The following is a 14,955-nucleotide window of genomic DNA, read 5'->3' as shown; positions in this document are numbered from 1 at the left end:
CTGCTGGACACCCTCGTTAGCGCCACAGGGAGACCTCAGAGGGACCTGGGATGGGACCAGGAGCTCCCTGCTTGTGTCAAATGGAACTGGAATAGAATTCCCAGAGCAGCTGGGGCTGCCCCCTGCATCACTTGGAAGTGTCCAAGGCCAGGCTGGACATTGGAGCTTGGAGCATCCTGGGACAGTGGAAGGTGTCCCTGCCCATGGGATGATTTTTAAAGTCCCTTCCAGCCCAAACCATTCCATGATTCCCATGAGGGAGAGCTGCTCCCCTCCCAAACTCTGAGCACTGAAGTGAACACACAGCACTTTTTCTAAGCCAGGAGGTGCCAGAACATTGTAGATAAGCCTGAGAGGTTTATAAGGCCAGCTACAGGGAAGAAATTGTATAGGGTTGAGTGCTTTGGGGGTCTCTGGGTCTCAAGGAGACAAGAGCTGTTGTTGGTTGCTGTAAAGATGTTTATTCTATGGGTGCACCAGTCTCATAGGCTCGAAGTTCAGAGTATTAAAGCTCAAAGCTTTTGGCATAAAGTCCCGAATTCTGAGCAGCAGCTTCCTGGTGTAAAGTCCTGTTGGTCTGGGCAGCAGAAGCAGTTGCAGCAGTTCTTCTTCAGGTGTGGTGGTGATGATGATGATGGCCACCTTGTTTCATCCCAATACAGGGGATTATATTCATGAATCACCCAACCAACTAAAAACACCATTCTAAAACATTCTTTCTACAGCAATCTAAGCTTAATTCTTAATTTACAAAAGTAGAGTGAGTCCTTACCTAAATTCTACTCATAGAGCATTATCTGTTTATGTGAATAGCTTTATCTGTCCTATCTAGAAATACAAGATATCTTTTCATTATGTCTAGGACTAAGTTAATTCTATAAAGGTTACTAAATTTTAAACTAGGCTTTAGGGCTTTTTACTAGCTAACACATTCTCTTAAGGCATTTAAACTACATTTCTACTTACTTAAAACTATAAACTACACTCTTGCTTCATGTCTATGTGGTTTAATATATTTTAATTCTTTTCTCTCTCTGAGGGACTCAGAGATGCTTTTATTTCAGATTCCAGGTTTTTCTGGAATACAGCCATTCATTAAGTTTTATTTCGTAATTGTATCTTTAAACAAACTCACTGGCATTTCTTTTTCTGCCAGCTTCCAGATAATAAGTAGAGGATTCTTTTATATGTAAGGATTCTGGACAAAGCAAGAATTACAATGTAATCTCAGAATTTAAAGGATTTTTTCCATAACTTGTGGTTAAGTATCTCCAACACTGCCAACTCTGTACCTGTTGGACAAAGAAACTGAAATTTATTTCCTCTTCCATGAAACAAACATGGCATTTTTGTCTCCTCAATACAACAACAGGTTTTACCACCCAATTATTACCAATTCCTTATCCTCACAACCTCACAATCTAGAACATGTTCAGTAACAAAAAACAGATCCCATACTGAAAGTTTACATATTCATGGTGGATCAGCACAGTTGGATTTTTGGGAGTCTGGTATCCTACCCTGAAAATGGAACTGTGCTGTGTGGAAGACACTCCTATTATCATTCTTTAAGATGATGTAGAAACCACCAAGCAGAAAATCACATTTCAGAGCAATAGGTTTGCTACTGAAATATTAGAAGACACTGTCTGCTTTATTCTTCTTAATTCTTCACAGAAATTGTGGTTTTCACCTCAAACTGGACTGGCTCCTCTTCCACCAAACAGAATTTTTAATTATTTACCATAGAAAGTGCCACAGGTCAATCAAAGATTGGGGTCTTAAGTGTCTTTGACACTGTGTACAAGGAGAGCTGGTTGGGAATTGTCCACTGACATCATGTTTTATGGGGAAAGCCCAGTATTTTCTGATTTCCCAAATGACCATCCCAAATAAAATATTTCATTGTGGTTGACTGTGAGCTATTGGCTACAGTAATTTTTAAAATGGTGTTTTAATTATTATATTTATGTTATTAATAATGATATTCTATATATGTTTAGGGTTTATATTATATATGTTTATATAATTGCATTATTTTGTTATTAACATAGTATTTTAATTATTCTTGGAATAACAGAGACTACAAACACTAAAATCATACTTGTTCCACCTCTTTGCCAACCCAAGGCAGATAATAGCAGCACACTTATTAATATCCATTTAATAATACCCATTATTAACACCTAATAAAAACACTATTACAATAATCCACGTTCATAACATCTCAATAACATCCCAAGAAATGGAATTCCCTTTCCAAGTCCATCAGGAGCTATTGACAGGCCTCTCCCACCGTGTTTTCCTGACAGATACCCTAAATTTTGGTTCTGCCCCTCCACTCCTCTCCCAGCCTCCTCGCTGTCCCTCGTTTTTTGTAGGTTCCAGCTTTTCCAGGAGGCTCCATCCCCTCTCTATCCCTGCCCACAGCTCTGCAAGTCCAGCTCCTCACACTTCTCCTCAGAAGTTTCTCACTCCATCTTTTTTCTTTGTATTGTATTTTTCTGTGTATTGATATTTCCTGGAGCAGCCCACTGAGGATTTATGAAGTTTTTTTCCCCCCCTCTCTTTCCCCACACCAGGATTGCTGCATCTATGCCATCTTCTGGATGTTCCGTGAATCTTTCTTATCCCTGAGCACTTTCTGAGCAATGCACAAATCTCTTTAGCAAACGTTCCCACTTCCTTTGCTGATACCGAGAGAGGGAAAAGGTTTTAGGGCCAGGGTCACAGCTTCAGATGCGTTTCCTTTGTTTATTGCCTGCACACCGGGAAAAGGGATTGCTCTCCTGCTCTGTGAACTGTCCATTCTCTGCTAAGAATAGCTCTGGAATGTGGCAAAAAAAATCCCCTTCCAGAGGGAAGTGACTTTCACTCAGTTAAGAATATATTAAATGCACTTGTTTTTATGCACTGAAGACCTGTTTATAATTCCCCCCCATCTTTTTTGTTGTTGTTGTTGCAAAACGTAGAAGTGATAATTTCCTTTCCAATATTTTCTCACTTTTTTTTGCCTGGGTTTCATGCCACTGTCTCATCAAGATCTACAAATAACTTTTTTCAGCTGTTGCACAACAATTGTCCCTGAATGATGCTCAATCTGATTTCTCTGGGTACTGAAGAAACATCCTCATTTTTAACCATTTTTCTACTATTAAGCCATTTTTCTACTATTATTTACACATGAATTCAAATTAAAATCATATATTAGGGTTTTTTGAGGAAAGCTAGAGTTCTTCAACATTCCCCTTGTATGAAGACCAAAATTAGTGGAGACTTCCATCATAAAACTAATGCTTTCTTGTATATTTAAATGTTAGTGACATGCTTGAAAGACTTGTGAAACCATAGCAAAGACTGGGGAGATAATCTCATCTTTAATCAGAGAATACCCATTACTTAAGGTTTCCAGCTAATCTCCTCCATTGCCTAAAGAAGTACCAATAATTCATTGGAAAACCAGAGCAAACAGTAGGATGATTCATTATTTTAAATGCTGCTTTAACCAGGCAGTTCTGGACTAATCAGTGAGGCTGGGCTGCTGGGTAATAATTGCTTGATTTTAGAGGTAAACACTGAACAAATCGTTCTCAGAAATCAGTATCACAGTTACCACAAGACAAGATTTCTTATAGAAGTAAGATATCTCAGATATTCAAGATTAAATGTATTAAGAATTCAAGCTTTCTTTGCCAGAAAGCAATTACAGTAATTTACTGTTCAATGGTACTTCCATTGACTGGTAATTCTTACAGTCAGCAGAAAAATAATCATTTTTTGCTCCATCACTGATTCAGATTATGGCCAGGAATGAAAATGTTGCAATTCCTTAATGAGAGTTGTGCTTTTCCACAGATTGGTGGAAGTGGGAAGCATTGAGATGTTTCATTTCCATCCCTCCTTTGTAGGTGAAAAAGGATTTCAACCCCCAGAGACCATAAACTTCTGAACAGCCAGAACAAACTTTCCCTGCAAGGAGCAGTGACCTCTCACACATTGTGCTAATTACTTGTAATGAGGACCTTGGCCAGGCTGACAGAAATCAGGAGGGGGAGAAAAATTCAGATATTCTGGCTGCTCTTCCCAATGTGCACAGCTCCAAACACACTAAATCCCTCCCTGAGCAACTCCTGACTGCATCTCAAGGTATTGGGAGTAGTAAAAATGGGTTTTTCACATGAGGTACATCACTTGAAAAGGAGAGGGATTGCTAAATCTGTTCCATGGCTTGAGCTCCCTTTCCATGGGCAAATTCCTGCTGCTGCCCACCCTGAGCCTCCCCTGGCCCAGCCTGAGGCCTGAGCTCTCCTCCTGTCCCTGTTCCCTGGCAGCAGAGCCCGACCCCCCCGGCTGTCCCCTCCTGCCAGGGACTTGTGCAGAGCCACAAGGGCCCCCTGAGCCTCCTTTGCTCCAGGCTCAGCCCCTTTCCCAGCTCCCTCAGCCCCTCCTGGGGCTCCAGCCCCTTCCCAGCTCCGTTCCCTGCCCTGGACACGCTCCAGCCCCTCCAGGGCTCTCCTGCACCAGCCACAACTGGAGCCAGCCCTGGAGGGGCCTCTCAGAGCCAGCACAGAGGGACAATCCCTGCCCTGCTCCTGCTGGACACACAATTCCTCACCCAGCCCAGATCCAAAGAGATCTGAGAATGAAGATGAAAGTTCCTGGCTGTAGCAGACGTGTTCAGGATTTCAAACTCCCTGAAAAACACCAATTTAACTGTCTGAAAACTGTAAATGGAGAGAACAGACTGAGGTTAAGGCCAACGTTTCTGAAGCTTCTCCTTTTTTCGTTCTCATTATTCTTAGGGCTCGTATTTGGGGGCAGGCAAGGGATGTTGAGAGAAAAGCAGAATTCAGTCATTTAAAAAAGGGCTGAACCTCCAGCCTTCCTTTACAGATCCCTGTTTCTGCCCCTGGAGATCAGACAGCTCCATGGATATTTTGGAAAGGTGAAGCATGAGCCATCCTAGCAAAGTGCAAGGAAGGCCAGCTGGCAATTTCCACTCATAGGCCATACCTGGGTGGGATTTCTCTTACCTAAAATACCAAATTAACTGCATAAATGAATGATCTTACTTTATGGACAGGGCACTCCAAGGGGCAATTAACTCCACCTAATTAACACATGCACTCCAGTGGGAGTTCACCAGCCTGGTCTAGAAACTTATTTGGTGCTTGGCAAAAAATTGGGTGGATTGGGGCCTACCTTGTGCCCCATTTCTAAGATTTCACTTAGAGATTGTAATGGTTTGCAAAGATTAAACTGAGAAAAGGATAAATGCCAGTGCAGAGCAGGAAATTTCTTGTACGTATAGGGAAGTCTGGAGATCTCAAAGAGAGTGAACTCCCACCAGAAATGGGAAAGGAGACAGAACATTTATAAAAACAAGTTTAGTGTAACTCATTAAAAAATGCTAATCCCTCTGCTTTTATAAATATAATTACATATTATCTTTACCTGAAGTGAAACAGTCCCAGTTAGCAATCCCTTATTAATATTTGTGTTGCTCTAAGAATAAGAAAAATCCACCTCACTCAAAAATGAGTCATAAACTTCCCCTTCAATATTCACCCCTCTGCACTGTTCTGTAAAGAACCATCTCTAATCTAATGATCTGGACCAGCTATTTATGGTGTTGCTCCAAATCCACCTGGTGCTGCTAACAGATGATTTCTGTCCAAGTAATGGGGCTGTCTCTTGTTTGCTGCTCACTCATTCTCTAGTAATTAATGAGTAATTAATGTTAAACCCACGAGCTTCTGAGTGATAGATTTGCTCCAGGTTTGCAGACAAGTGTTATAGTAATCCCCTGAATGCCCTATCATTTCCAGTCTCCATTAAAAAGCTGCAGCTCTCTCGAGTACGATCCATGTTTTTAAGATCCATGCAGCAGGAATCAGTTTGATCCCAGCTGACTAAACACAGAAATTCAGGAGTCCTGCCCAGGTTCCCACAGGGAGGGCTGGATCCTGTGAGGATTAGGCATGTCCTCACAGGCACTGCAGTCACATAAAGCAGCGGCTATGCTCAGGTAAAGACTCAACCCAATTTAATCTTTCTCTTAACCCAAAATGCCCAGAGCACTGGCAGACTCTGGCAGAGAGGAGAAGTGAAATAGGAGTGAGTGAGGAGCAAAGATTCCCCTCATAGGAAGGTCTGGATTTGTCTCTGGTCAACCAAAGAGATCAAAGTTAGGCAGATGCTGTTCTGTAAAAAACAAAAATGCACAAAGAGGTTTCTTGAACCAGTGGCAAGGGGAGGTTTGGGCATTGTGCAGGAAGACAGCTCCTGACTCGAGTTCCTCATTGCTCTGCTCCTCAGAGAACCGTTTCTATCAAAGCATTCACTTTGTTTTGTATCAAAATGGACTGAATTGCACAAATTCCCAAGCCAGAGAAGCTGACATGACATTAATTCCAAAGCACTTTGATTAACAAACCAATTCTCATCAGCACATACGGATCCAAATGGCAAGAGCAGCTCTACACAGAGCAAGTTTGGTCAAAAATTGCCAATTTCTGGGAGCAAAGATGAGATTTAAAGTTAACATTCATTCTTCCCTTTTCCCAGAAGGTAAACATATGTGTGTGTAAAACACTTGGTACATCTGTGCCGATAAATTTCAAGTGCCCAGGACTATTTTTAGTTACCAGGCAGGGACCAGTCACATTCATCCTAAAGTACTCTCAGGCTCTCAATAAATATATTATTTATCAGGAACTAAAAGATTTTGGAGAGTCCTATCTGTCTGAGACTGAAACCATATTAAGGATTGCTCTAAAAGTTGTACTGAACAGGAAACAAATTTTTGGAAGCTGAAAATGTTCTCTAACACCCTTTACTTTACTGGTAAAGACGTGGCCTCTGTAGAAAGACATGGTCAGTAATTTAAATAAAATACACTCCATAAATTTAATGTCACGGAAGGGTTTGCAAGAAGAGATAAATATATACGAGAAGTAACAAACTGTGTTCGAAGGAATTGTTTTCTGCCTCTTTTTTCAGGGTGTAATTTCCTTCCAGGGATGTTTCCTTCCCATGGAAGATGGGATTGTGGCTGGATTTTACATGCTGCAGTACACTGAAACTCCTTGACTCTTCAGCACTGATAAAAAAAGAGAAACTCACCTCATTTTAGCATTTTCCAGTGTATTTTCGACCAAGATTTGCAAACCTAGCCAGACATTATGGAGTAACTAGACTGTGTTTTAAATAGCTGTCCTTCCTCATTATCCAGCACAGACAGAGTAATTAATTACCTGGGACTGCTGTGATCCCAGGTGAATTGCTCCCAGCTTAAAGTTCCACTGGTTTACTGGGATTTGGAACAAAAAACCAGGAGTCTGCTGCTCCCTGTACCAGGGGCAGACCTCAATCACAGAAAAACTCTGGCATATTTCATGGTGAGGAACTTGAAATACAGGAGGAAAGAACACACACACAGGTGAGGTTTTATTAGGACCTTCAAACGCTGGGTAAGATCCAGAGAAATCCCTATTTAGCAGCTACAGGACTAAGACTACTGAGGACTTTAAACAGCTCTTCAAATATTGTTATTCCATTTTTTTATGGGGTAAACAGAGCCAGCAATTCCACAGTCTATGAAGAACTGGGAAAAGAAAACAGCACCTGCACCTCCCAGTGTCCTCCTGCTTAGTTCTGCTGCTCAGCAGAGCTCGGAGCAAGTCAGGTGAATGAATTATTCCTATTATTTTTATTCTGATTTTACCTCCTTATTTCTTTATTTCTTATTTTACCTCCTGAATCATCTCTCTGTATGTCTGTGAGTGTCTATGTCATCTTGTGGAGAGCAGAAAGAGTAATATTTTAGTAGAAGTGAGGGGTTTTTTCTCTCTTTTTTAGTCAAATCATGTGGAGGATAAAGAACCTGTTTTTCCATGAACTCTCCCTCCTGCACTGACTTGTAGCTAGAGGATAAGATTGCTTCCTACATGCATCCTCAAATATTGGTGGAAAAATCACATCTCCACCTTTTCTGCACAAATACACCCTGCAGTGCTGGGAAAAGGCTCAAATGCACCAAGAGGAAAATTTGCAAGGCTCAGAGCACTTGTTTTTCACTGCAGCTTGACCGAGGTCAGGATATGATCCTGCAGTGACCCCTGCACGAGGTCTGAAAAGTTGGGAGTACCCCAAATGAGAGACTCCCACTGTTTCTTTCCACCTGGAATTCCACCTGTGCAGCTGCACTGAGCTCAGCAAGGACGGTAAGGGCTCACCAGGGGCAGGTATTCAAAAGTCAGCAGATTCCATCACCAGCACATCCATAACCAGGCAACAGTGTCCAGTTTAAAGGATTATTTTATTTCTCAGTTGTAGCAAGCAGCACATTGGTTTTGAAGCCAGTGGCATTTGGTGACAGCGCTCTGAGAGCGCTGATAACAAACCTGAAGCAGGCAAAGCAAAACTCGCAGTTGTTCTCAATAAAAGAAAGCCTCACATTCCTCTCACCCTCAATTCCCCACTTGTTAGAAATTGCTTTTCTACCTGTAAAATAGAATCAATTTACCATGTTTTCTTCCCACCTTATCTGTGCCTATGGAACGGGCTGAGGGGGAAAATACAAAGCACAGGCAGCAGCTGGTTTGTTTGCTGCTGCAGGGCTGGCAGGATGTGAATTGCTGTGGTTATCACTGGCACAGCTCTCATCAGAAAGGAAAGGTTCCCTCTGTCAAAGCCAAATCCATAAGCAAGACAATCTACCAGCAGAGTGCTGGGATAGCACTGTTCACCTCGAGGAGAAAGTTGTGAGCACAAGTTGTGCGACTGAGAAAAAGAATTTGGTTTCTTGGGGGTTTCTGTGAGCCCAGTGACTGGAAAATCAACGCTGGATAATCAGCAGTGGGTGTGGAAGTGGATGGGGCAGCAGCTGGTGAGGGGTGTCAATCCTTGCTGGCATTTTCAGGGAGTGCAATGCCATAGGAGCAAAGCAGCTGCAGCTGGAAACTCCCAGATCCATGAAAATTTCAGCATCTGTGTTCAGCTTCTCTTTCAAAGCCACCTGTGTTTACAAATAACTCACTGGTGACTTATGGGGATTGTTTTATTACTGCCCCTTTGCTCCTGGGGTCTTTTCCTACAGATTCAACACGCTGGACAGATTGGACACAATCAGACACATGACTTTGAATACAGGGAATTTTGGCCTTAAAGACATTTTGCAAACTGAGATTTTTTTTTTTTCCTTTTCATTCTCATCAGCTCAGGCTTGACCACTGCTGTATTTTTGGAGCAACATAACAACAACAACAACAATAGTAATAATGATGAAAATTACTCCCTTATATTTATGCCCGAAAAGTTTTCAGAGGAAAAAAAAAAAAGTTACATTTTGCCTCATTATTTTTCTCCCTGCACAAAGTGCTAATTATCAGCTCTTAAATAAATGACCTGAAAAACATCTTGGTGAGTTTATGACCAGGCCAAGCATTGATCTGCCTTCAGCAGGGAAGAAGGAAGAAAGACCAGGAGAAATAACCACAGGAGCAAGGCAGAGCTGTATTATTGCAAAAGCAAATAAAGGAGGCTGAGGGAAGCAGTCCCTGCTGTCCAGGCAAAGAGTGAAGGATAAATAACACCTCTCCCACAGAAGGAGCCTCCTGCAGGGTGAACTGCAGCAGGCACAGAGCAAAACAAAACTCTTAGCTGAGAACTGGAAAAACAGCATCCAGGTCTGTCTGCTCTTGGCAAACAACCTGCTACAGACAGGGGTATCAGCATCAGAAATCCCTCCTTTCCCACACTTTGAGTATTTCCCAAGAGTTTTCTTTTCAGCTGCTGTTGACAGAGACTTGGTTGCTGATGGAAAGAGATGGGAATTGTTTTCACCTCCCTTGCAGGAAACTCTGCAAGCAGAACAGCACTTAAAGCCTTTAATATTCTTCCATCTCTCATAGGCACAGCCCAGCACTCCTCCCATGCCAGCTCTGGGAAGCCAGGGGATGAATCCACACCAGTGGATGCATTCTGCACTCCACAGAGCTGGGCAGCTCCTGCATCACCAAAATGCATCCAGCTGCAGATAACTGGGGGCTCAATCAACCTGAGAACACCAATGGCCAATTTCCACAAGGAACTTCACCTTCATGAAGACACAGAAGTTGTTTAATTTCTGATTCCCACAGGTGGGATCTCTAGCCCTGGGTTTGGGATGGAGGTGCACCTCGGCAGGGAGGCAGAGTCCTGCTGCACTGGGCAGTTTCCACTGAAATGGCCTCACAGAATCCACACGGGACCCCCAGCCCCAGCACAAGGTGCCTGCAGATCTCTCCTGGGTAAAAAGGCAGAGCCAGGCCATTTCCCCCCACATCCAGGTCTTTCTGCAGCTCAAGTCAGCACATTTCAGCTCTTGGCAGACAAAATGATCAGGCTTTGCTGATAATAAGAAGAGCTGCTCCAGCACTGCTTTGGGACCAGGCGCTCAAGTAGCTATTTATAGATGAAGAGAAGAGCAGCAACAGGGAAAAGGAAGCAAAAACGGGAACTGGCTGAATGTGTGAGCAAAATTTTTCATTTTTAAATTATACATCTGCAAAGTGATCTCAGGAGCTGGAGACTCACATTCTGTTCTCCATGCATCAAGAAGTTTTAAGGACGTTATAATCCTTTCATTCACAAATGTGGATTGAGATAAAAACTAAATATATGGAAAATGCTCTGGATCTTCAAAGCCCTCAGTGAGTGCTGGTGCAGTGACCCTTGCTGAGGTCTTTTGATATTGGAAATGTTGGTCCTGTTTAATGTTCAGGAATCCCATGGAAAGGGTAGAGTCCACACGACTCACCTGGGGTCCCCAGGAACTGCCAGGGTAAGAATTCAGAGCAAAGCCCCTGCTGCTCTAAACCGAAGATGGAGCAGAGACTGATCTGGAGTGAGAGAAGAGATGAACTCCATGGTGCCTTGTCCCAGCTCTGGAGCCATTCTGCTGTCCCTCACCCCTCCCACATCCCTGCTGCCCTCTGGGGCCCTGTGGCAAGCTCCCCCCTGAGCAGTGCAGCACAAGAAGGAGCTGCATGCCCAACACTTGTCTTATAAATAGGCGAGAAAGCCTGGGGACGTCCAGCCTGAAGAGAAACCTCACAGCACCTTCCAATACCTGAAAGGGCAACAGGGGAACAGGAGAGGGACAATTCATCAGGAGCTGGGAGTGATAGGACAAGGGGGAATAGGCTCAAACTGAAAAAGAAGAAATTTAGATTAATATAGGAAGAAGTTGTTCCCTGTGAGGGTGAGAAGGCCCTGGCACAGGTTTCCCAGAGCAGCTGGGGCTGCCCCTGGATCCCTGGCAGTGCCCAAGGCCAGGATGGACACTGGGGCTTGGAGCAGCCTGGGACAGTGGGAGGTGTCCTTGCCCATCTTTACCAAAAATAAAAGATGAAAAGTGCCATATTGAGATACCGGTGTAAGGCTGAAATCCTCCACTTCAGGTTCACAAGGTGTCTCCTTCCTTCCCAGAGAGCTCAAGGATCTCCACACTTCAGTCCATTTCATGAAATACACACTGACTGCCCATCACCTCGTCTGAGAAAATGGGATGGCTGAGGTGGACACATCTGAGGAACCTGCTTCACTTGTCACCAGCCCAGAGAGACAAAGCAGGAGAGGGAGGGAGAGAACAAATGATGAAGGGTCTGGAGGGGAAACCACAGGAGGAGCAGCTGAGGGTGTTTGGTTTGTCCAGCTGGAGCAGAGCAGACTGAGGTCAGAGCTCCTCCCGAGGGACAGCTCCGATCTCTGCTCTGGGACAGGGACAGCACCCAGGGCATGGCTGGAGCTGGGCCAGGGCAGCTCAGGATGGAGATCAGGGCAAGGCTCTTTCCCCAGAGGTGCTGGCACTGCCCAGGCTCCCCAGGGAATGGGCACAGCCCCGAGGCTGCCAGAGCTCCAGGAGCATCCAGGGATGCCCAGGCTGGGCTTGTTGGGGGCTCTGGGCAGGGCAGGGTGGGACTGGATGGGATCCCTCCCAGCTCAGGATATTCCATGATTCCTTGACACAGTGTCTCCCTGTCTCTTGCTGAATTTGTGCAAGACTTTCCACTCAGGATTCCCCTCTCAGCCCCTTATTTCAAACCCTCTGGCTGAAACTGGTTCCCAGCACAGCTTTCAGTTCAAGAATCAAGGAAAACACAAATCCCTTTTCTTGTCTATCATTTTTTTTTTGTCCCCACGTTATTGAGGGCTTTGTCACTCGTGAGCCTGGCACGGTGCCACAGCGTGTCCCCAAGCCAGGGGTGTGTGTGGCACTGGGGTTCAGCTGCTCAAGGGGGAAGAAGAGGGGTGCCAGGACCCTCCTTTCCTGCTCTCTCCCCAGCTGCTGTTCCCACTAGATGGCATCTCCGTGCCACAAACATCCCGCAGCTCTCTCCGTGTTACCTAACCCTCCCGGAGCCCCATGGACCAGCGGGTTAGGTCAGCAATCACACACGGGCAAATGTTTCACTCTTACCCATCACTTTCTGCTCCAGGATGCCACACATCAGCACCTTCCTCCCGAACACCCATTACCAAAGGCTGTCACTGCTGTAAAAGCTGTCCCAGGGACAGAGTTTGTTCTCTCACAGGATTTGAAGGGCCTCTCAGAGCCAGCACAGAGGGACAATCCCTGCCCTGCTCCTGCTGGACACACAATTCCTCACCCAGCCCAGGGGCCAGTGGCCTCTTGCCCACCTGGGCACCCCTGGGCTCATGTCCAGCCCCTGGCACCGGCACCCCCAGGGCCTCTTCCAGTCACTTTTCAGCCACATTTCCCCACAGAAGAAAGATTTTTTTTAAATAGCTGTTCTTTGAGGAATTGTGTCAATGATACACTGGCACAGAGTGTGGACTCGCCAGGATTTCATCCTCAGAGAGCCCCTCAAGGTTACAAACTCAATGGATGCGTTTTTCTCCTTGTGCTTAATCCATTGGATCCCTGCTGGAGGCAGCAGAAGTGCTGAAAGATTTTAGCACTGAGGTGGCAGAATAGTCTTCCTCCCTCCCAGGGCTGTGAGCCTGTGGGAAGGAACAGCAACATTTTCCATCTGTGTTATGGCCTGGAGATTCCATCAGAAAAGGACTTGTTGCTGGGTGAGCTTTGTGAAAATGCGTGTGTCTCGTGTCTGGGGAAATTTCAGGGGGATATTCTCACTTGTATGAGAGATCCCCATCAGGTCACAGTCAAATTTAGGGCCTGGGGTGTGCTGGACATCCCAGATGTTCATGGAAACCACAGCACAGAGGTGCACAAAGAGATGCCTGAGGGGACAGGATCTGCCAGAGGCACGTGGCAAATTTAAACAAAAGCCCTGAGGCTTCCAGCTTCAGTTTCAGCAACTCACCTGTGTTGTTTCACCAAGCTGTCACCTCACAGCTGAGGTTTGGAGACCATTTGTCCCTTCCCACAGGATTTTTGCTGTCAATCTCATTACCATTTGCAACACAGAGGATGGAGGTAGCAGGCTTTTTGCACAAGACACAATCAGAGAACATTCTGAGCTGTGAGGAACCCACAAGAATCATCCAAGTCCTTAAATCAATGGAAATCCCACGACATCAAATATCAGTATCCAGTATTTCAGTTCAATAATTTATAGCCATCACCACAGTGATTTTTGTTCTATATTGCCCTTCTCACTCATGAGGAAAGTTACAGCTTAAGCTCTTGTTTGATAAATAGCATTATGGCATCTGTGTTATCCCTGGCATTCATTTTATTGGGGGAAATTGGTCTGTCTGAGTCCAAATTACTCAAATCCTGTAAAAATAATGTGGATCTCCATGGGGATGACATATTAGCTTGTTATCACCATCTCCACCTTAGTGGTGTCTTCCAGTGGAAACCAACCTAATCTAATTTCTGACACATATTCCCAATTACAGCAGCTGCACATCCTCCAGAGAAGCACTGCAGAAGCAGATGAATTCCCCAGGCACAAATCTGCTTTCTTTTCAGCAGCTGTTTGGATGGTGCCTGGTGTTTCTTCTGGTGCATCTGCCTCAAATAAAGTTCACAAATTCTTCACACTTGGGAGGTGTCTGGGGAGGGAATCAGGGTGAGTAATTTAGGGCCTGCACCCAGAGCCATAAGTTAAGGTGGGATTTGTGTGTGTATCTATTTTAATTTAACATCAGAACACCTTGACTCTCCTAGGAATGATGGTTATGGAAATGTCAATGCTGGGGATTTATTAGGAATATGGATATTGGGAAATATTCCTTCATAGAAAGGGATGTCAAGCATTGGAACAGGCTGCCACCAACTCTGGAGATGTTTAAAAGAGGTGTAGATGTGACTTCAGAGGACACAGTTTAGTTCTGGGCTTGGTGGTTTTATTTAAGGGTTGGACTCGATGGTCTTCAATGTCTTTTCCAACCCAAATGATCCTAAGGCTCTCTCATCTATTATGACAGTAAATTCTGCTTTGATACAGTTAAAAGCACAAGCACTCCTGTCTTCATATGCAAATTTCTCCTAAATAAACAAAAACCCAGGACATTTCAGGTATTATGTTGTGAGGAAAAAAGACCTGTGCCCCAAGCCCACTGTAATTGGTTTGACTTTTTTACTTGGTTAGTCAATTCCTTAGAAAAATTAGGAGTATAATGAAGGGAAATGTCACCATCTGTCTGAAACTGAGTGCACAGAGAAAAAGGCTTGAAAAATCTTGTATTATTCCCAAAAGTAATTCATCACTTTGACCCAAAGATAAAGAACTGCTGTGAAACCAGTACTGTGCTGCTTACAAAATCTGAGTGCTCAGAGCTTTGAACCTCTTTGGGTTCTTCTAGACCCCTGCCAGCACCTGCTGATGTCCGTGCCAGCAGGAGAGCGTTGCAGGTGGAGCAAGAAACAGATAAATCAGGGGTGGTGAACCAAAAACACGGGGAGCCTGGAACTTCTAACCCATGGCACAACCCTGACGCTGTCCCTGGAACACAGGCAGGGTCTGTGAGACCCTG

At 44.5% G+C, this 14,955-nt stretch overlaps 2 long non-coding RNA genes across 2 annotated transcripts; one reads left to right on the top strand and one right to left on the bottom strand.

The window, feature by feature from the left end:
* Positions 1–441: 441 nt before the first annotated feature.
* On the bottom strand, positions 442–5,481 carry LOC111929293 (uncharacterized). The gene is made up of 3 exons (XR_015285357.1): positions 5,455–5,481; positions 4,616–4,694; positions 442–1,292 (listed from the first exon to the last, which is right to left on the bottom strand). It is a non-coding gene; the product is annotated as an uncharacterized LOC111929293 (long non-coding RNA).
* Positions 5,482–5,579: 98 nt separating this feature from the next.
* On the top strand, positions 5,580–14,541 carry LOC111929295 (uncharacterized). Its single transcript, XR_002864638.2, has 4 exons — positions 5,580–6,028; positions 7,003–7,441; positions 7,579–7,687; positions 9,915–14,541. It is a non-coding gene; the product is annotated as an uncharacterized LOC111929295 (long non-coding RNA).
* Positions 14,542–14,955: the final 414 nt, after the last annotated feature.

Source organism: Cyanistes caeruleus, chromosome 3, assembly GCF_971803275.1.
Source record: "Cyanistes caeruleus chromosome 3, bCyaCae1.hap1.1, whole genome shotgun sequence".
Classification (NCBI taxonomy): domain Eukaryota; kingdom Metazoa; phylum Chordata; class Aves; order Passeriformes; family Paridae; genus Cyanistes; species Cyanistes caeruleus.
Note: the sequence above shows the minus strand (reverse complement) of the source record. Positions and strands in the feature narration are given on the sequence as shown.